We start from the raw sequence: 22,740 nt of genomic DNA, 5'->3' as shown, positions 1-22,740 counted from the left end.
ATTAGCATTTTTATTCAGTTCATATATTTCCCTACTATATATTATGCAAAAAAAAAAAAACTGTGCTAAGTCAAAATCCAAAGTATTCTTAAAAGAATTAAAGAACCCAGACCACATACTGCTTCTGCCAAGATTAACTGTCCCACGAGGCCATGGAAAAATACACGACACATACAAGAACATACTTTACTAATGGTCAAGAGGTTAAAGAAAAAAAAAAAAAAAGCAGAGTGTACACTCTGACAGTACTGTATAGAGATGATACAGAATGAGGTGAGCCACTACTATTACTTCATTATCTACATTATTAACAATTTTCCACCTGGTGGACAATAAAACAAGTGAGAAAAATCCCTTAGATAGAGGCAATGAGCCATATCTAGAGACTAAAAATCAAAGCTTGGAGGCGAAACAGAGTGTGCCAGTCCGATTTCAAAGAACTGAGCGAGAGAGACTCATGGCAGAATGTCTCCTTTATTTTCGGCATCAGGGAGGTTTCAGAGTCACTTAAGTGTTTGGTTTGGCTGCTGTTTGCTTCTAAAAAAATGTTAAAGTTACATGTAAGCTTCCCTTTGCATTTTGATGTGTGCTAAAGGAAGACATAAGTCATTTGAGATGCGGTGCAAACAAATATTTACCATAGAACATAATGAACACATTGAAGACTCAATAAGGTTTCTAATTTTGTAACACTAAACACAACACAAACAACATCCCCACCCACTGATGAAAACTGGATCAGAGGATGTTTAAACTAGAGGGTTTAACAGAAGAGTAAAGTTCACTGCATTTCCACTACCGTTACCCCTGGAATCAAATAAGAATTATTGCATATTTTTATTCTTATTTCTGATAAATACTGTACATACATAAACAAACATGACTCTTTATATTATTCATATTTGGATGTGAGTAGGTTACGAAAAAAACAATGAAGTGTGAATGGAGAGTATTTTTAATTAACATTTAAAATACTATATTCATATTTTTCAACCTTGCAAAAATAAAGTGTTGTGTAAATTTAAGCCCATTTTCAAATGACAGCCTTAATGCAGGTAATTCAGAAGGTAGGATAACAGATAAGAAGACAATCCCATTAATGAGGAGAAGGTATAGAAAAAAAAAAAGGGAGACAGGTCTGGTGAGGGAGACGGGTGTGCCAGTCTTGGGCAGTGATCTGTGAGACATCCCCTGCTTTATCTCACTTATCTCCAGGGGGGTATCGGGGTGGGGGGTTTGGCAGGGCACAGCATTCCAGTCAATTTTGCACATCCTCACACATGCACCTAGTTAACAACTGACTGGAGAGGTACAGTAGAACGAGGGATATGTGTGCTAAAGAAACGCAGACACAGACATACAAAGACGCAAACAGACAAACACGTGGCGATATTTCAGTGTCTCTGGGTGCTTCCATGAGGAAAGGCACAAAAAGGTGGATAGTTGAAACATCAAATGTTCAGTGTGAACTTCAATATTTCAGTTAATATTAGGCTGCTGTTTTACATGTAAATGTACATGTTGAAATTGTCATTTAAATTACCCATATGTACTGAGAAAATGATCGTGCTGATTACAATTCATAATTGAGCAAAATACTCACCTAGTAATCAAGGTATCTAATCCTTAAAGTGTTATAAAAGAAAATCAACTGTAAAAGACTACTTATAGTGATTCAAGAAGCAGATGGAGCCTGAAAAACAAACCTCCAAATGTTCCATCTTGTTCAGTTAAAGATGGGGAACAAAAAGTTTTCTTCTTCCACTGTGTCTAATGTGCCTCCGTTACTCCTTGCATTTGCTTTAAATTGTCCCGTTTATATTTCTTTTAATTGACACACTGCTTTATTGAGTCTAAAACCATTTATTTACTTCTTTTCTCCAGTCACTTTGGATTAGTTACACTAACAAGACAATGTCAAGTTCATGATGGCACAACTGTTTGAAGTCCACATACACAAAGTACAGCATTTCATCCAGTTTCTCAGCCGTTTGCCCAGACCACAGAATCACAATGTGCTTCTCTTCATCCCATTGCCTTTAAATTGAGCTAAGCGAATGTGACAATTATATCCTCTCCAATTCAATAACACATTTTGTAATAGAAACCCACATCAACCGAAATAGAATACAGGTTTCTTTTTCCATTACATTAACAAGAGCACAAGGTGGGGGGCCGTGGTCCATTGCAACTCAAGAAAAGTCACAGAGCAGAAATTTTGGGGAGTCACATTAATAAACAAACGTTGCATTATCATCTGTCATCACTTTTTCATTCATATACCTAATGAACAGGATATTCATATTCGACCCTTTGGGATGGCTTGTGTTTTCTTTTTTCTTGACAGATCACACCTGATGACCAGGTTGTGGAATTAACTATAACTACTATAGGACCTACTGCGTAAACTAATTCCAGAGAAACTACGATTATTAAAAAGGGAAAGTCAACCAACCGTACAGCCATATATCAAAAACCACAACGAGAAAATTACTGTTGTTACATACAGGATGAGGGGAAGAAATCCACATTTTTAGGGGACTTTTACTGCCCTCTGGGCTAACACAAGAGATGCAGATGTGGTTCTTGAATCTCAAGTAAAATAAGAATATAAAAAAATATATAAAGAACTAGGCCAATAGAAACAATGTCATAAAAGAAGTGTGGAAAATCAGGAATCTATGTTTTCAGCTTTGACATGATCAAATCGTGACACTCCATTCTTCTATATAATGATTTTCAAATGAAGTAAATTATGTATGTCACGATCCTCAGTCCTTCAAACCTTCAACAGATAATAATGAAATAAAGCATGTTCTCATCAAAACAGACAATAACATAACAAAATAGATGACATGTAGTCCATTATAAAAATCTCAGAATAGTCAAAAATAACTTAATTCATTGCAGTTTAACCTTAGCACTGAAAACAGATGCAACAAGCTTGCATAAGTGTAAATAAAACTTATGATATTTAAATCGGAATTTGTTCCAAGAGGTCTTATCAGTTTGTGAGGAGGACCTTATTTTAAGATTAAAATATGATCTCGATTTATTTTATTTTTTTTGTATAACTGTTTACAGTGAGTATCTCAAAGATGCCCCTCTTTATGCACCACATTGAGCGCTGCATCTTTCTATTGTGTCCTGCTCCATCTAATGGTGATGTGCAGGCAAATACTAGAACAGCTTCCATGGTGACTACATCTTTTTACACTACTTCTTGGTATGGTTGCCGGATGATGTAATTTTTTTTTTCTTTGTTAATGTAAAATGGTTCTTATGAATGTTTCTCAAGTTTATAAAAAAGAAACATCTGCAAGACTGATTACTGTAAAACATGGTAGAGCATTATGGCCTTATAAATATCTTATGGCTATTGCCAAGATGCTACAGGGATAGTGCTTCTAGTAATACAAATTCTGTCATTTACTCACCTTCGTATCATTCTAAATCTGTATGATATTTTTATTCTACAAAACACAAAAGAGGATGTTTTGAAGAATGTTGGCAAACATACATTGAAGTCTACTGTATTGACAGTAAAAAAAAAAAAAGATGAATTTCTCAAAAGAAAGAAAGTCTTACAGGTTTTGAACAACATGAGGGTGAGTAAATGATGACGGGATTTTCAGTTTTGAGTGAACAAACAGTTTAAGATTTTGAGACACACCAGAAAAAAAGAAACATTCAACTACACGTTCCCATTGTGTTTTGACCATCACTGGGGAACAAGAACCACAGGAAGAAAGAACAATTGATCAACAGCCAAGTCATTTTGTGTCTTGTTCAGTTATTAGTCAACCAATGTAAAGGTGTTCCACATATTGGCCGACTTTCCAAGCAGAAACAGGTGGCCGGAGGAGGAAGTGAATATGACTCAAAAGTAAGGTGGCAGATAAGAAGTTCATGAGTTTAGCTTCTAGGTTCCAAAATCAGGTCGATGTTAACTTTGTTCTGTTCTAACAGGAAAGGAAGCCACTTCCTGCTACGCTCTGTTTTCCCGCTTTCCCAGGTGAGTCAAATTATGACCGGAACAGCAAAAAAAATAAAGACAGAGGAGTTTAATCTGCATCTCCAAAAATGGTGGGTCAAATCTCTCGGCTCTCATAAATAAGGCCAACAGAAGCCTGGCTAGAAAAGCGCAAAAGTGTTCAATCATAAAAAAAAAAAAAAAAACACATCATCAGAACTAAAGATTAGAGGTTAGGTGAGTGAAAACAGAAGCTGTGTGAAGTGTTGCAGTCATCTGAAAGGATAGGGCATATTAGAGACTGTTACATAGCCACTTTCCCTGCGGATTTGCGGATAACTGACATTTATGCTCCTAGATGCAGACCCTTGATGTCTGCATGACAGACATTGTATGCATGCTCCACATGCAGTTAACATCAAAATATCAGCATTCTCAGTTTCAAGGAAAGGGATTTCTGAGCAAATAAATCCTTAAATGTGCCCAGGAAGTTCCAGCTAATAGCAACATGCTTTCTTAATTAAGTCTGTCAACTCGCCATTAATTACAGATGTAATACAAGACAGAGAGTAAGAGCAGCTTTTCGTATGCAGTCACGGGCCAGCACTCAATGGTACAAAACGCACGCATGCACATGTGTACATACAAGACCACCTGGCCTTTTCAATGAATAACAAGAGCTTAAACTTCCTCGCAGCAAAGTGTTTCAACATTTGTTGGTATTTAATAAGGAAAGGGGAAGAAAGTTGCACTTGAACATTTTATTCAGATGAAAAAAAGAAACTAAATCCATTCCAATTGACACTACATGAGAAGTGCTAATGTTTAAAAAAGCATGCTTACAAGCGCTGTCAGGAGCGAACATCCAACTCACTGCACAGCATAGGGAGAGAAAAAAAAGAAAATAACCTAAAGGTAGAACTGACAGCTAAAAAACTGACAAAAAAAAGAGAAAAGAAGGGTGAGCGAGCTAGAGAACAGGTTCTTCTGAGCGACTAGAGAGTGGAGCTCACACTAATGCCTCTGGGCTCTACTGAGGCCTCTTTGGCAGAGACTCTCTGGCCATCACAACATCCATCACTCTCCTCCCAGGACAGACATGGAAAACACTCAGCCTTTCACCTAGAGAGAGACTACGTTAGCTGACCGCTCACTCGCTGGAGAGGCCTCTTAATTACTCCTACTCACAACACTTCATCTGCACCATTAGTTCATGTACCGAAAGCCCTGGAGATTAAATATGAGTTATGATAAATAAAACTTTATTCAAAACATTGTGAGACAACGCTCTCTTGGCTGCCACTCAAATATTATTTGCCTCTTTCCCCGCTTTGCCCTTGACTTCTTTTATCTGAACTAAATTGTCCGAATCATCTTTGAAGTGGTGATATACTGTACTTCTTAGCGTTAGATATGAAGAAAGAGCAATGCATCTGAGCAGTCGGGGTCTGGAAGGATGCCAGCATGTGAACTTTTAAAGGTTTCAGCACATCATTGAAACGAGGATTAGATCTTTGGATCAGAGAAATGGAGAAGTGAGGGGACATCACTGAGGTGAACAAAAAGGTTGCAGTTCAGGAGTGTCTATTAATGCTCGGAATATTAAAGATGCTGCACTAGATCATCACACGTGAGATGCATCCTGGCAACAACATAAAATCACCACTGCCAGTTGATATTCTGGGCCAAAAAAAAAAAAAAACACATAATGATTAGACATTATATTTTACACATATCAAAAGAGACAATGCACTTATTACAGTATCTTGTGTATTTTTTCAACATTTTCTTTGATGACATTTTAGAAAATGGATTAAAGTGATTAAATAAACCTGTCTGAAAATGAGAAAATAATGTTTCAAAAAACTAAACAAAATGTGTTAAAAATGAGCTAAGAGTACTACACTGTTATGCAGCTGAATAATTAATGAATTAATTTAATAAACAAACACACAAGGACTGGAAGAACCAGGACAATAAAACAACCAATATTTGGTTATTTATTGAATCAATCAATGATTTCTCTAACCAGGTAGATAAAATGTATCTGTTTTAAACCATTTTAAATACAAACATTTACCAGTATTTTGTTTCTATTCTCGCAATATTTTATTTTGAAAAGCAACTCTGAGTAAAGATAGAGTAAAATAACTACACAACCTACACAAAATTGCTGTCATATATTCATATAGTCATATATTGCTGGTCAACGATTACCGCATCCAAAATAATAATTTTAGTTTACATAGTATATGTGTGTATACTGTGAATGGTTATTATTTATATATAAATACACAAATATGCATGTATACATTAAAATATATATATATATATATATATATATATATATATATATATATATATATATATATATATATATATATATATATATATATATATATATATATATATATATATATATATATTAAATACATTTCAAAATATACACTGTATGTTTGTGTATTTAAATGTACATAATAAATAAACACAGCACAGAGACATATAATATGTAAAAAAAACTTTTATTTTGGATGCGATTATTCGGCCAGCTCTAATATGAATGCATAAATAACATCAATAATAAAAAATGTGGATTGATATTTGATATGTTTTTTAACACATTAAAATGGCTTTCAGGAGCTTGTTCTATTGAAACAAGTTTACTCAAGCCCAACACTCAACCGCAGATGAGCACGGATGAACGTGTTCTACATGTGCTGTACCACCTAGTGGACTCATTCTGACTCAACATTTACCTCATGCCTGCGCTGTTGTACATGGACCGTCCGCACAGACACAAAAACTGGGCTGCACGTGGACGCTTATGATGAAAACTTACAATGTATTTGCTAAGGCCTTGCTAGCAGTTGTTATCACGTTGCTATGCAAGTCAAAAGTTTAGTTACCAGATCAGTCTACTTTGATCTGGCTGATGGTGGCTGGGATGATGGAGGTGTCCACAGCATAGAAATTCCTCAGCGCTAGATGCCCTATGCTAACCTTCAGCCTCTCTGGAAGGAAGGACAGCAAGAAGATGGGCAAATAGAAGGTGTACCGCAGCCGGCAGAGCACAGGGGTTATGACCTTACCATGAGGGCTACAGGCCAATCGCTCAATCATGAGGACTTCACAACCTGAGGATGACAAGTACAGATGATCGTAGGTCAGGAAAACTGTGCTTTCCCTAGACCCATCTTCATTTGGTCAAAGTAGTTGACACCTTGGTTAAGTAACTGACACTTAGAAAAACAGGACGAGCAGAACAAAATATTACTTACTAAGATGCAACGCATAGTATTTATGACAGCATTGAGAGCATTTTAAATCATAACAAATTACATTTTTTAATTTCAGTGCTTAAGGGTTATCAAACTATGAAAAATGACATGCCTGTGCTTTCACTATATTATGAAATCAATAGGAGAGGCAAGGGAAGGAGGGAACGGAGGAGAGAGAGAGAGACTTCCAGAAACAGGAAACACCTGCCTCTGTTTGGCCATTGAGTAGAAGGCAGCTAGACACATTCAATGAGTAAGACAGAGTGGATGTGCTTCATCTGTCTCTACAATCCTTTGCAGTTGCAGCCAAGTATTTTTCAATGAAACTAAACAGTGCAATATCTTCAATTCTCTTGTGTAAAATATGTGATAGCCAGCACAATTCTTTTTCAGCAGTGCCAAATGCAATCTATTCAGCTTCAAACCACTAAACTTCAAACTCAGCTAGTTCTGCAATCCTGAAAAGAGAGCTGGTTTCATCATGCCCCGGCAATAGGCGATCAGGCAAAGTTCTGCTGCCGCTGAATTTATCATCTGAATGGGCCTTAAGGAACTGAAAAAATATCTATTGCTGTCAGTGGAAAAGACATCAAAATCCAAATAGATGAGAGACTCACAATCCAGAGTAACTCTGGCGTAACAATTACAATATAAACCACCAAATGAGTGGAAATCAAATTAGTTGCTCAACCCACGTGTGTGAAGAAATAATCTATTCGAAGTACTCAACTAAAAAATACATTTTCTGGAGTGAATGTGAATGGTGCTTGAGCTGTAAAACCTGCCACCATGATGCTAGGAATTCTGGGTGGTTACCAAGACTCTACTATGCAGGTGTTCTGAACGATTCTTTGTAAATTCCATACAAATGGGGACGTTGCAACACCACTTTGTAACGTTTGCTGACAGACATTCTAAGGACATTCGTCTGAGCCAGTTTGTGAATGTTCCTATTTTATCCCTCTTCTCCCATTACTCCTGCAAAATCTAGTCAAATATAAACCCATGGATTTTAAAGGGGATGCGGTTATTCCTTAAAACAAAACTGTGATAATGGATTGTTTTGTCGATTGATAGCATATTTTTTATACTATAGTAAAAATTATAGATTTGAATTAAACGTAAAAAAAAGTTAATGTTAAAAATTTGTTAATAACTTAAAAAAAAGTAACTTCTGTAATTAAAGATGTAATCAGTCTGTTTTCAAGCAGTTATGGTTTAAACATAAAAAACATGATACCTCTCAATAATATAATTGGATATAGGCTACAATTTATTAGGCCCTATGTATTCCCCATGCATGAATAAAATAAAGTTGAATCCAAAGACCACTAAAAAAAATTTAGAGTCGACTGAGGAATGCAGCCAAGGAAAACGTGATGACTGGAAAAGCACATTTCAGGAAAAGAAAGCGGGAAAATAACACAGGGAAGACAAATAAATGAATCCTACCTATTTAAATGTCAAACTGTTGGTCAGGTGACAAGAAAAGTTACTTTAGGGAAAATTATTATTTTAGTTATTGTACTTAAGACTGGTATAGCACGTGTGCATCATGTTCTGAAAATGAACCGTTAGAATCAACCATGATTTTGCCAAGATCTATCAAGATGTCATGGCAACCTTTGTAATGTAAGTTAAATATGAATAAATATTTGATATTACATATAATTTGGTAGTAAAATAATGTGTTCCACATTTTATAGGTGCAAAGATGAGCACGTTTATTTAGTACAAAATTTGCAATTGTTTTTTATCACTTAATTAGAATTACTGTCTAATGTTATAAAAAACTACTGAACAGACATTTAGAAGTTTATTTTAAAAAGCAAAGTATTGAAAATCGATTAGGTAATGTTAACTTCTATAAACACATGTGGTATTCATGCCTTGGGGCAAATATATGAAATATGTTGTGTAAGTAGACAAGTGGTCAAGTGCAAAGACCACCAGTGGATTTGGACATTAGGCTGCACGTGGACACTTCTGATGACGAAAACTGCATCATGCAGACAGTTGTGAATGCGGACGGCCCAAATATGTTTGAGGCTTCAGCAGTTCTTAGCACGTTACTATGTGTTTGATAAGGCATTCCAAGCATTTGTTAGCCAATTGCTATGCAAATGACATTTGCAAAGACCCACTCCCCTTAGTTATTATTGCAACAACAGACGAGCCATGGCGCTCTCATGCCACACATCATGTTCTCAGTGAAAAATACACTGTGGAGCAAAGAGGACCCTGACAACACACCAACAGACAAGACAGAGCAGGTTACTTTTACTATGAAAACTCAAACTCTCTATGAACGTTGCTAAGGTGCTCTGTTCCTGAGAAGTTTCTAAGGTGTTTTGGATGATTTCCAGGGTGCAGCTATACGCAGTTCCTAAAGTGTAAATCAGTGGTTCTCAACCCTGTTTCTAGGGTGTTCTAAGTGGATGTTAGCACATTGCTATGCAGTTGCTAAAGTGTTCCAAGTATGAATAATAGTAATAGCAGTATTAATAGTGGCCACTTATAAATCTAAGTCCACACAAGGCTCAAGGAAGCACTCAACCCTCTCACATAATACTTTTCATCTGCTATTGCACTGCTCATCCTGACGCCCATCATTTGTCAGACAAAGAGAGAGAGAGTGGAAAATAGCCAGTGAAAGAGAGAGGGAAAGGTGAAGAAGAGGGAGTACATGCAGAGCAGGTGATCTTTGATGTGCAAGTAGTGCTTTTGACAAGAAGCAGTTCCTCTTCCTGGAGGACACAGAACAATCTGACAGAGTTTCTGGGAGTGGCTCTTTAATCAGAGAGACAGAGGACCAGTCTCTCTCTCTCTCTCTCTCTTTCTATCTCTCTCACACACACACACACACACACACACACATGCACGTCTACTTCTAGAGGGTTCCTTCTCTGGTACTGCCGATGTCAGGAAGGGGGAAGGAGTTCTCTGCATCTGGAGAAGGGGCGAAGAGAGTTTAAACATCACAATCTGACTTCCACGGATCTGAGATGTGAGGGTGCGATCTGATAGTGGAGGAATGTTAATGATGCACAGATCTACTGGCGCTTCAGACAGCATGATGGATCATACGGCAGTCCAGACCACATCTCTTTCAACTCAACCACTTACAGTGAGTATCTCAATGGAAATGTGTTGCAAGGGCCGCCTCCACTAATGTCAGCACCGCTCCGTGCCTTCCATCATAGCTTTGCAGCCAGGCTCCCAACTGGAATAGACACGATAGAGAAGAGGTGATGTAATGAACACTGCTGCAGGTGTGTGAAAATCGATAGTGCCCTGTCACTGCCAACTGCCTTTTTGTGAAAAGACTGGTCAGTCAGACCGGTCAGACCTCACAGGTCTGGGAGGAAAGCATAAGGGAAATACCAAGTCACTTTCATTTAGAAAAATTGACGCACCAGGTCAAGCCAGGATGCAAGGCCACCGTGACCCTTACTCTCCTCCAGGTCAAGGGAAACCGCTGCCCTTCGTGTCCCACACTGAATGATAACAAATAATGACACTGTAAGAGTTTTCTCAACCGTGTGACTGCATGTCCAATGGGCTGGACAGTGCGTAGTCATGTCGGGGAGCTTTAAAATCTGGAGATGTTGTGAGGGTAATCTGAGCCAGGGTTATGTGCTGTAATGTTTATGCTTGTGTTTGGCTCATGCTGTGACTGTAACAAGGTTTTATTTGAGTGAAGTATGAAATCATACTAATACTTCAGGACTGTCGTGTGACCTCTGCTCCCTGAATGGAGGCCCACCCAGAATGCTGTGACACACACTCACCCACAAGTTAACCTACACACCCAAATCCTCATGTCCTGGAAGAGAAAGACACATTTTTGTGTCAGGGGAACTTGAGTGTGCCATTAGTCCACTGAGGAGAATGGCAGAAGCATTCTTCTTAGCAAGCATCTCCAAAAATGCCTTTGGCTTTCCAATAGAATGCATCTCGTACTGATTAGTCAGTATTTTGTTTAGCATCTCTCACTTAATTGACATGTTGGTTTAACAATAGAACTTATTGTCATGAAATATGTTCCACAGAAGAAAGTAATTCATACAGGTTTAAACAACACAAGGATGATGAACAGAATTTTTATTTTTGGGATGACCTATTCCTTTTTGATTGCAATTAGAATAGTTCACTATCGTAAGAAACATTATCTATGAAACGAATTAAACCCAAAGCAATACTTCAGGCAACAGCTGTTAAACCAAGTTATACATCTGTGTAGACAAACATAGGAAATTACATCACCTTCCCAGGGCAAATGGCAAGATTGTTGCTGCAGGGCATAAAGCATTTCCCTCATCTAACAGTCCCATGAGCTCTACCTCAGACTGAGCTGTCAAGTGGAAAAGGTCTTTTCTACAGTCTCAAATCTGAACGACAGATCAATTTCTCTCTTCTGACTGTCTATTCTACAACTGGCAAATACACAATGTCACTTTATTACAATAAGCAAGTACTTCAAATGCAACAGGGAAGACTTGAGAATTGGACTCATGTCAGAGACATACAACTGAGCAACTCCATATGCAGTCAATCAAAGTCTTCCTCTAGTTTTAGGGAGGTTTTTCAATCTACCTCATGCTGCTCCTGGTCTGAGGCTGAAATCTGCAAACAGTCTCCTCCAGAAGTGCACTAAAGAAACCCCTACCATCATTTAAACTGACTGGTCTCTTCCATTCCAAAATAAATATCTACAGCCAATAGTAACAGTCCCTGATTATCACACATTATATGTTACCAGGCCTAATCGCCAGGTTGGCTTCTTGGCAGCCTGCAATCTGGGACAAAAAAGGAAATCTTTTCTCCTTTGTGCATGTTTGCTCTGAGCCATGCCATATCTGTCTACATCGTACAGGGATTTAACCAGCCATAATTTGAAAAGAACAGATTCAGAGTTTACAAAAAGGTCTAGATGGCTGGCAATGTTTTAATGACCTGGAATGAAACATTTTTCACGTATTATGAAAGAGGATCTTAAAAGCGATGAGTGAAATTGGGAGAAAAAAAAAAAGACCAAAAAAACCCTAGCTTTTTTCCTGAAGTTCCTAAACTAAACCACTAAAAGTGGTCTGGACGTGGATTGTCTCCAAAAGTATCAGAACAGATTTTTATCGCACTGCAAACAGTGGTACATAACTGTACTGGCACCGTTAATGAAGCTAAAATCCATTCTTCTTTGTCAGGAGAAAAGCATGCCCCTCTAGTGAGAGGAAATACTAAATAAAAAAAGAAAAAAAGAAAAAGAAAAAGATGTCTGGGTAGAGGACCCCTAAGGAAGAAAGAAAATTAATGTTCTTTTTCATGTTAATCTACTGACCTTTTACACAGCAAGGAAAAGGTATTATGCTGCTGATTGGCAGTGTCTCACTCTGCTTTCAAACATAACATAATTTCATGCAGTGACCATGTTTTGGCAACATGTCCTGTGATGGCAAAGTTGCAAATCGCTGAGGTGGTCTGCAGAGGTTATGCAGACAGCAGTACTGTAGCCTTTAGACTGTAGTCTCTATAGAAAACTCTATTAAAAGGATAGTTCACCCAAAAATAAAAATTGTCATTAATTACTCACCCTCTTGTTGTTCCAAACCCGTAAGACCCTCATTCATCTTCAGAACACAAATGTAGATATTTTTAAAGATTTAGATATCTTTGATGCAATCTGAGAGCTTTCTGACCTTACATAGAGAGCAAGGGAATTATCACATTCCAAGGTAAGGACATCATTAAAATAGTCCACGTGATATCAGTGGTTAAACTGTAATTTCATGAAGCTCCAAGAATACTTTTTGTGAACATCAAAAACAAAAATAACAACTTTATTCAAAGTTTTCTTCTCTTCCGGTCAGTGTCTACTCTCTGAGTACCACTATGTATGCGTGAGCATTCCTCTGCTTGAAAACAAGGCACAGCGCATCTGGGTTCTTCGTCAACTGCACCACACAAAGTCAAAGATGAACAAGGGTGAATGATTAATGACAGAATTTTCATTTTAGGTGTACTATCCCTTTATATTCCATTATAAAATCTAATTATGTATCAATCTAACAAATTTATCTGATTCGGAATTTAAACCGAATTATTAAACCGAAATATTGATGTCATTTTGATTTGTAATTTTGTTTGTTTCTCTGATTTTGAACGTGGTGAAATTTGCACCTAAATATATATAAATATTTCCGTCTGTTTAAATTCTAAATCAGATTTAATGTTGATGTTGATTTAATATTATTAATTGCATTTATTGTTAAATAAAAAAAAAAACAACTTTATAATAATATTTTCAAATTTAAATTACACATATACTATAAAATATGAAATATAACTAAATAAATGTATCTTATTTAGAACATACATTAAAGTAAATATTCATTATAATATTATATTATAGATAATATTGTATGCATTTTTTATTGAATACTAAAAAAAGGCACGCTAATTCGTATAATATAATACAGTTTTTTTCACATGGGAAAGGGAAATGGAGATTAACAATATATAATATCCTTGGGTTGTCAACCATACGCCTCTTGAGGGAAGCAGGAGTGACCGGAGGGAGGCTAAGGAGGGCAACAAAGGATCTGGCAGAGGAGGCAGAGAAAGGTAGCTTTTGGCTCTGGCTGAGGAAGAAAGATAGGTGTTGGGGGAAGAACACCCAGACAACAGTGCAGGGAGTACAGCGATCAGCTGCAGGGGTGACAGGGAGATGTCACTGCTCCGCCACCAGGAGACGAATAGTGGTGAATAGTGGTTTCTGGCTGATGACCCTGCAGCTGACCCATGGGCACTGGAGGAGGTGAGACAGGCAGCAATGCCCAGCAGGTGGTAACATCTTCCTGTGCAATTACTATAAATATTGTAAATAAATATTCATAAAAAAGTGAGACCATATCCAGCAACTGTAGGATGTTTGCTACATTAGCTACAAAGTAGTTCCATTGACTTTCTCATCCAGTCGCTTATACCTTTATCTCTGGGTCTTTCTTCATCATATCCAAGATGATGTACTGGAGCAACTGATGGAGTGACCAATCAGCAGCAGGTTGGTGTCCAGAGGCACATGCTTTTGAAGGAAGGTCAGCTTTATTCAATCTGCCCGTTTAGCTCCAAAACACCCTCCTTCTCAGTCCCAGATGCATCTTTGAAAGAAAAAGACAGAAAAACTGCATCAGACCAAACCCAATTTTTACATCATCACATGGTGGCCAGGACTGTTGCCAGTACTTTCATCATGACCTAGAACCAGTGGCGGCTCCAGACAATTTTGATTGGGGGGGCAATGGGGGGGTCCTGGTCTTTTCAAGGGGGGTCTCATGAAAACCAACAAAAAATACAGTGGACATGGCTAATAACTGCATATTTCTGCTACTAAACAACAAAAACACCTCCGCAATGTAAACAAATGACCGGCTACATTTGTTATTCATATCCTTCACACTGCACTTTCATGTCAGGTATATTATGCATTTTTATTGACATTGATATTTTTACATTTATTTCTAGATAGATATTATTGAGTTTACAGGCTAAAGTGGTCTTGCTGTTGTAAACACTGTTGCTTTTGTAGAAAAAATATTTGCATCACATTTAAAATATAATTATATTTTAATTCATTTCTGAATTGTTTTTATTTTTATAATGATAATTCAGAGAATGAGAAAATCTGAATAAGCCTTACCAGTGTTGTGATAATTATTTTTACGTGTTAAAAATAAATAAGTACTGTAATATAATAAAAGTTTATTCAAATAACATAAAAAAGACCAGACCCCTCGATGCCTGTGAAACTTTTCTCCCTCAAACAGCACGCTAGTGTTACTTCTACACTACAGGCTACACACAGCAATATAAACAACGTATCTGCATGTTCTCACATCACATCGTTCTTGTAAAATAATAATAAGTAAATAAACACCAAAATCACTTCGCTGAGAATGAAACACCACTTACCAGCTGCCACGATGTTGAAAATATCCTCTAGCAATTAAAAAATGCGCCTGCAGCATGAGGAATCTTCCCGGTTGGATGAGGTCGTAGTCAGGTGAACGGTCATCATGTTGGTCATTTTATTTACGGCTAAATTATTATTAATAAATTGTACTAATATTATGATTGGGCGTGGGCAGGCATTCACAAAAGTTTATGTTATTACAAAAAAAAATTGAGGAAATTTTGCTTTGACAAAAGGGCACTTAAGGGGCAAAGGAGCAGGTGCTCAAGTGAACCGGTTCTTTCGGACAATTCGATCAAATAAACCAGTTGAAAAAAAAAATGGTTCACCGGCCCTTTGCGCTCGATGTAATGCCGTCATTGGCGATGATTGCCCTTCATTCAAGCCTTTGGTTTACCCCATAGACAGTAAAAGAAATGGACACAGCGACCCCATTGGAACTCAATTGAGACAGGTGAAGCCCATTTTTAGCGTTTTTTAGCACTTCCGTTTCTGACGCGCAGACTCAAACGAAGCTTGACGACGTCAGCAACCTGTCTGACAAGATGTAAATCTTCTAAATGGCTGTGCGTACTAACTGCCATTGTTAATCTTGCAGAGACGGCGAGCTTGAGCGCGGAGTTCTTTGTCGTGAGTGAGCAGGAGTAAGTATTCTGATTAATTATTTTGTATAGTATTTTAAAATGTAACGCCACTACGCCATATTAAGTTAATTGCCTGCGAGCTTCTCCTCCTTCCTGTCTGTACGGTAATGCGACAGAGAGACGAGTGGTAATGACTCAATCGTTAGCCTATTTTTTACAAAAACTGTTTATACGGGGCCATAATGTAACATAGAAGGTAATGGAGCCCTTTATACATTGTCGTGTATCTTTAGAAATAAATAATGGACAAACGGAGTCTTTAAACGCCTCAGATGTAAAGTTATTCACTGTCAAAGTGACGCCAAAATGAATGGGAGTCAATGGGTATGCTAACGCAAGTGAAGTTCTGCTAAAAGATGGCAGCCCCCACCCGACTTCAACTTCCGGTCGAGTTCCTTGCCCCCTGGTTTACCCGCGCTTATAACATTAGCACAGAATCAGTTCAGAATCAATCACCAAAAGAATCAGTTCGGTTCAGATGCGCTCTGTGTCAGTCTGCTTCACGCTGAATCACGCATGCGCAGTTATCATCAGCTCATCGGTTCTCGAATCCCGACAGAAACGGTTCTCGGTTCAGTGTATGAATAAATGTCGAAATAATTATTATTTATTATTGTTCTGCGTAGTTTGAAGAGAAACATTTTTGGATCTTTATCCCGAATATATATATTGTTTAATCAGGAAGAGGCTGGGGGGTCAAATGGGGGTCAAGGCATTTTTTGGCAGGGTCTTGAGACCCCCCAAGACCCCCCCTGGCGCCGCCGGTGCCTAGAACTAATAAATACAGCAAATAATATAATTAGACAAAGCTGCCTAGTTTGATCGATTGTGGAGCTCCGCTCACAGCTGAATGAGAATTGTAAAGGATCCAGAAGACACACTAAATTGTTAAGTGCTCCATATAAGAAGTTTTCTTTCATCATCTTGATCTTGTTCTTCATTATTTCTTTGGAAAGGAGTAAAATTACACTCTATTGAACGATAGCAGTAACTGGAGATCCCGATAATGCTTGGCAGGCTTTGATATTAATCTCTTCCTATAAAGGTGCTGAATTCGCCAGTATGAACCCGAGAAAGGATAAGATTTAGAAAGACAATGGACTGCGCAGACACAAAGGAATGACAGAAGAAGAGAGAAGAAGCTGGACTGAGGTGGGGTGAGGCTGAGGCATTCATCACTATGATGAGTTATGGAAGCAGAGCTGTTAATGATGAGACAGGGGGAGAGATGAGTACCAGAGGGGAGAGGGAAACTACTCATATTAGCTTCAAGACATAAACAGACAAAGTGCTCCTTCATGAGACGTTTCACAATATATGGTTCCTGGAGCACACTGCATATTCTCCTCTTTCTAAAATAATAAAGACATCTCAGCTGACGTAGCTGCACATGGCTAATTACTAAGACCTGTTTTATGATGAGATGTGCTGGAATAACAAATCATAAGGGTCTGGTGGATTACATAGAATTAGACTGTTGTTGAAAGACAAATTAATATATTTGTATAAATTGTCAGCAATACATTGAGAAAGGACATCCCTCAATTTTTTTTTTTTTAATCGTGAAGTATGCAATACTGTAAAAGAGATCTGCTACTTCCACAGACCTTCACATCTATACAGAAGATAAAAACAGATTTCAAAAAGGAAAGGATGTTGGATGGGGGTGTTAGAGGGTGAGCAGGATGGATGGAGGCGCATTAGGGGGACCAAAAAGAGTGCATATGACCTTTAGGAACAGACAAATGCAGGAGAGATAAAAAGGAAGCTTAAGAGAGGAGGAACCAATGAAACCCATTCAAAAGGTTCAAAACATTAAATCATTTTTATTGCATAAAATAACGGTGGAAGTACAAGAATGATAAGATAAGACAAAAAAAAATATATATATATATATACATAAAGGCATGCACATTAAGATGGGTCTGAAAGAAAACGCAAGATTCAAAAATCTGCACGCTATCTGCAATACAGCAAAAAGCTGAGTTTAATGGATACCTTAGTTTAGTTGCTATGGAGCTAAAACTCCAAATTCACTGCCAAGCATCTACATATCAGGGTCACACGTTATGTGTTGTAAAGATATAAATTAGATGAATAACATAATAAACAGAAATATGCAGAAGTTTACAGAACAAATCAGCCGAAGTATTGTGTTAATGTATTATGAGTACTGAGTATGTAGTGAGTAATAATGATTTCTAGAGTCTGCTCTATCATATTTCTGAGAGAGCCTAAAATTTAAATGTTATACAGATAAGAAATTAATCATGTTATTATCTTATTAAGCAGATGCACATTAAATCAATTAAAAGTCATTAATCTAAAAAGAAAAAGATGCATCACAGTTTCCACAAAAAGCATGAGAGATGTCTTTATTATAACTATTTATCGTTTATGACAGTTTTGGGATACTGAGTAGGACCTTAAAAGGGACCAACTCTAAAGCATACACATCATTTTGGAAAAAGTATTTAAACAATAATATTTTTTTAAAGTACCGACAGGCACTCAATCCAGGGCTATTTTCATTCATGAATATAAGTGAGAGATCAGACACTGAGCAATGAAGTCAGTGACCTGTGTATGTACACACATTTAGCTCTCCCCAAAACACTTCTTACCCCTCATTTCCCATTTTCCAAATCTGATCTTGATTTTTTTTCTGAAGGTTCCCACTGAAGTTTGCCTACAAAGGGGCCCTACATGTTTATCTACCAGCACAGAGGGGCACTATGAGCTCAGAGCCCAAACACCAATGAGAGCAGTTTACACATTGAGTGGCCTCTCAGGATTACCTCATGAACATTTAAGACTATCCTACTCGTAAAACATACAAAACCCTCATGCAGCTACAATGATCTACATACAGTCACATATATAAAAGCAATATTTAACTGTGGGAAAGATGGTTAGACAAAAAAAAAAAAAAAAAAAAAACTACACTTATTATATTATAGTATAACATAGTATAGTATAGCATAGAATGGTGGCTAAATAACTACATGGCTACATTGTTTTAGATAATGTGTGCCGTTGAATTGTGCATAATAGTACCGAGATTTTATACTGAGAAACTAAATACTGTAGGGCAATTTGGACTTCATGTTGATCTTATACTATATAGACTTAGCTTATGGTAAGAAATCCAAAGGATATCCTTATGGATATGGAACAAGAAAAAAATCTGAGCAACCTGTAATGGGTCCAAAGAAGCATTTATACAACATATGGCAAACACAAATTCCTCAATATAAAATAACGATCTGTTGGCAAGAGCAAGCGATGTATAGGGAGTCGGCTGTTAAGTGATTATATCCCCCCTCTCAAAAATGTGCAATAAATGTGTGGTGCATGTTTCATCCAGGGATCGGTTTACTGAATATTAATGTCAAGAGGAACCACAACAGAGTGGTGTTACTGATTAAAAATGGGTTGAAACAGTGGGCATGTCCTTTTGCTTTTGTAAGTATGCTCAGAGAATCTAAAAAAAAGAGAAAAAAAAAGAGGACTGCAATTATTTGAAACACATGAGAATGTTATTTGCATGTAAAGCACGTGCATACATGCTTAAAGGAATGGTTCAGTCAGAAATGAAAATGTATTCACGCTCAGGCCATCCAAGATGTAGATGAGTTTGTGTCTTCATCTGAACAGATTTGGAGAAATGTAGCATTTGCTCTATATCCTTTGCAGTTAATCTGTGCCATTAGAATGAAGGTCTGAACAGAAGGTTTAAGAATAATTTTTGACATTTTTGTCTTTTTTATGATAGGACAGATAGGAAGCAAAGTGGGAGAGAGAGAGGATTGTGGAAGGTCCGAAAGCCAGGACTCGAACTCGGGACCCCTGAAGAGCAACAACGCTATATGTTGGCACACTACCCATGAGGACTTCGGCACTGACGTGTCGCTGGATTTTGATGTGAGTTGACATCAGGGCACTGGCTTTTTCACTGGAGGAAACGTATGGATTGGGTTTTAAATATAAAATGCTATATTGATGGACTTGTTTTTTTTTTTTTTTTACAAACAGCTTTTTGATTCACAAGACATTCATTTATGGACTGGAGTTGTGTGGATTACTTGTGGATTATTGTGATGTTTTTTATCAACTGTTGGAACTCTCATTTGACGGAACCCATTCACTGCTGAGGATCCATTGGTGAACAAGTGATGCAATGCTAAAATTTGCCAAATCTGTTCTGATTAAGAAAAAACTCAGCTATGTCATGGATGGTATGAGGGCAAGTAAACTTTCAGCAAATTTACATTTTTAGGTGAACCATTCCTTTAAGAATTAATCTACATTAGTCACTATTGCCAAATACAACCATACAACAACTAATGTAAAGGCCATATTTAGCAATCAAAATTAATAACAGTTACAAATAACCAACAATTACTGCAAAGAGGTATTAGACAAAATTTGTTTTAAATGCAATGTTACAAAGGGCTAATAGGCTTCCCAACAATGCCCATGCCTCCAATCAGCAAGACAAACATGGAAACCCAAACTGACTACAACTGGTCACAAAAGATCACATCAACCAAACCACTCAGAACAATCTATTTCCCTTTTACTAAACCCCAGGCAATCTTACAAGAATGAGGGAAATTCCTTGTTATGCCTGTTTTAATAGCCTGGGTATAAATAGAGGGTAATTTAGTCATATCAGAGAAGAGAAAGTAGATTTTGAGTAGTAGCTCAACTTAACACACTCTGACAAAATGAATGAGATGTATAGGTCTGGAGGACGGCTTGACCCAGGGCAAGGTTATTGACATTGGCAGAGTCCAAAAAGTTCCCCATGTTTGCATTAACAGATATTTTTACTGTAATCAGAAGGCATCAATCACAAATCGCCAACCACAGGAACAGTTCCTCTACAGAGATTTGGCATATTTACCCCACTACCATTTCCCCCTGCTTTTGTTTATGTTTCCAAGACACAGGGATGAAATATCATTTAATACATCCCATTAAATACGACAAGCCCTAAATTGCCAAAGGGACTGTTTGGCATTGAGAGTCTGAGATCTCATCAATGAAGTCTCTCTGTGGCTGCGCATGGACAAAATGAGGTTTCTGTAGGTTTTGAATGGCTGTGCATGCTGCTGACCGCTGGCTGACCAAGTGCTCTTTGAACATCAGTAAATCAATGGGCAGCATTCACAAGGAAAGCAACCAGTGACTTCTGGAAAAGGAAGTTGATTTGAAAACCTGAAGTTGTTTGAAGGGTCATCATAAGAAGAATCCACAAACTAGATCTGATGTCCAAGTCAGTGACGCCATCGTCCTCAGAAAAACAAATGGAAGACCACCAGTTCTACAATGACTTCGTTTTTCGAAAATGAACTTAATAATAATGAATAATTAAATATTAATGTTTTCAAATGCTTTACATTTAATTTCAGAGTTATTAAATATAAATTTAGTTAAATAAAAATAATTAAAATATAAATATAGTTTATTAATTAGCGTTTATTTTTATATTTTCAGTTTTCATTTTAATTTGAGTTTTAATTTAGTCCGTTTTTGAATCACTATTTTTTTGTAGTTTTAATTATGTATTTATTTACATTTGGTAATTTTAATTCAACTTATTTCATTTAGCTGCCATTGCAAGATTTGTTTTTTTTTTTGATCAGTTTTAGTTACTTTATCTAATATTGATATTCCTTTTTATTTGAGCTTTATTTCAAACAATTCAAACTGCATATTATTTCATTAATTTCCGTCACTAGTGTCCACAAACAGAACAGCAAAATAAATAAATTGTTTCTTGAACACACCCCCTGTCTGCCATTGGGCAAAGAAACAGATCGTTCCTCCCTCAAGCCATGCCATTGGTTGAGCCAACATTGCCTTTTCAGCCTGTAAAACCTAAATGAAAGCATCTAAATAATTACTAAAAGAAACTATCCAAAATATAAACAGTTAAACCATATATTTTACGTAACCTTCATTAAAAACACATGCCTGCATGACAAAAACAAAAGCTTTCTAGGATATCTTTAATAGGTTTTAGTTGATTAGAATCCTCAGGAGTGAGAAGCAATACAAGCAGCTATTTCCTCAGACAGGGGCATGTGCGAACCAAATGGCAGAACATGATGAGGGATGGATCATTGAGATGAACAAGACAATGTGCCGTGAAAAGAAAAGCCCAGCATATTTGATACCGCCCTGCTTAAGACAGCCATTGATGGTAATCAAGAATGTCACTCAAACAGCGAGATTGGGGAAATGAAATATAACTTTTAATTGCATCCCCTCTTTCATCTGTGCTGGCTTGGCAAACACTTGGCTCTTGTTGTCATCTCTTGGATCATTTGAATCCGCTGCTGAGTTTTGACTTTTAATCATCCAGTTCGTGATTGCACAACAAGATATGAACAGCAATGGATGTCATCGTCTGTTTTGTGAGCCAGAGATCAGCTGTCTGTCACTGAATACTTTAAGACTGTGATTCTGGTAAAAGCATTCCATGTGTTCACAATAAAAAAGCAATTGTTTGATACTTCAGTTTTTAAAAATAATCTATACTGGATCAGCTACAAGATCATTTAAGATTGTTGAAAATTTCAGATGTTCTTCAGGAAGTTTTGTTCTGCCATTATTGTCATTCCTGGTGATCAGGTGGCAAATATACCACAATAGGACATACTGATGAGAAATGCAAGCTTGTTTGTCCAGAAAGTAGACCTGGTGTTTCCAGCATTCACCTAGACTGTCCAATCCATCAAGCAAGAAATACTGTTTTCGGAGATCCCAGCCACCTGCGTGTAGTTTGTCTTACAGGTGAGGGCTTGGTAAGGTCTTTCCCATGTAACAAGTTGAATAAAAATGTCTGTACTGCTTTATAGATAACCA

The 22,740-nt window shown here is 37.3% G+C and overlaps 1 long non-coding RNA gene across 1 annotated transcript; it reads left to right on the top strand.

Annotated features, from left to right (window-relative positions):
- Positions 1 to 15,749: 15,749 nt before the first annotated feature.
- On the top strand, positions 15,750 to 21,150 carry LOC113075941 (uncharacterized). Its single transcript, XR_003281068.1, has 4 exons — positions 15,750 to 15,864; positions 16,910 to 17,016; positions 19,640 to 19,788; positions 19,900 to 21,150. It is a non-coding gene; the product is annotated as an uncharacterized LOC113075941 (long non-coding RNA).
- The last annotated feature ends 1,590 nt before the right edge of the window (positions 21,151 to 22,740 follow it).

This window comes from Carassius auratus, unplaced genomic scaffold, assembly GCF_003368295.1.
Source record: "Carassius auratus strain Wakin unplaced genomic scaffold, ASM336829v1 scaf_tig00018063, whole genome shotgun sequence".
Taxonomy (NCBI): Eukaryota; Metazoa; Chordata; class Actinopteri; order Cypriniformes; family Cyprinidae; genus Carassius; species Carassius auratus.
This window is presented reverse-complemented; position numbering and strand designations above follow the sequence as displayed.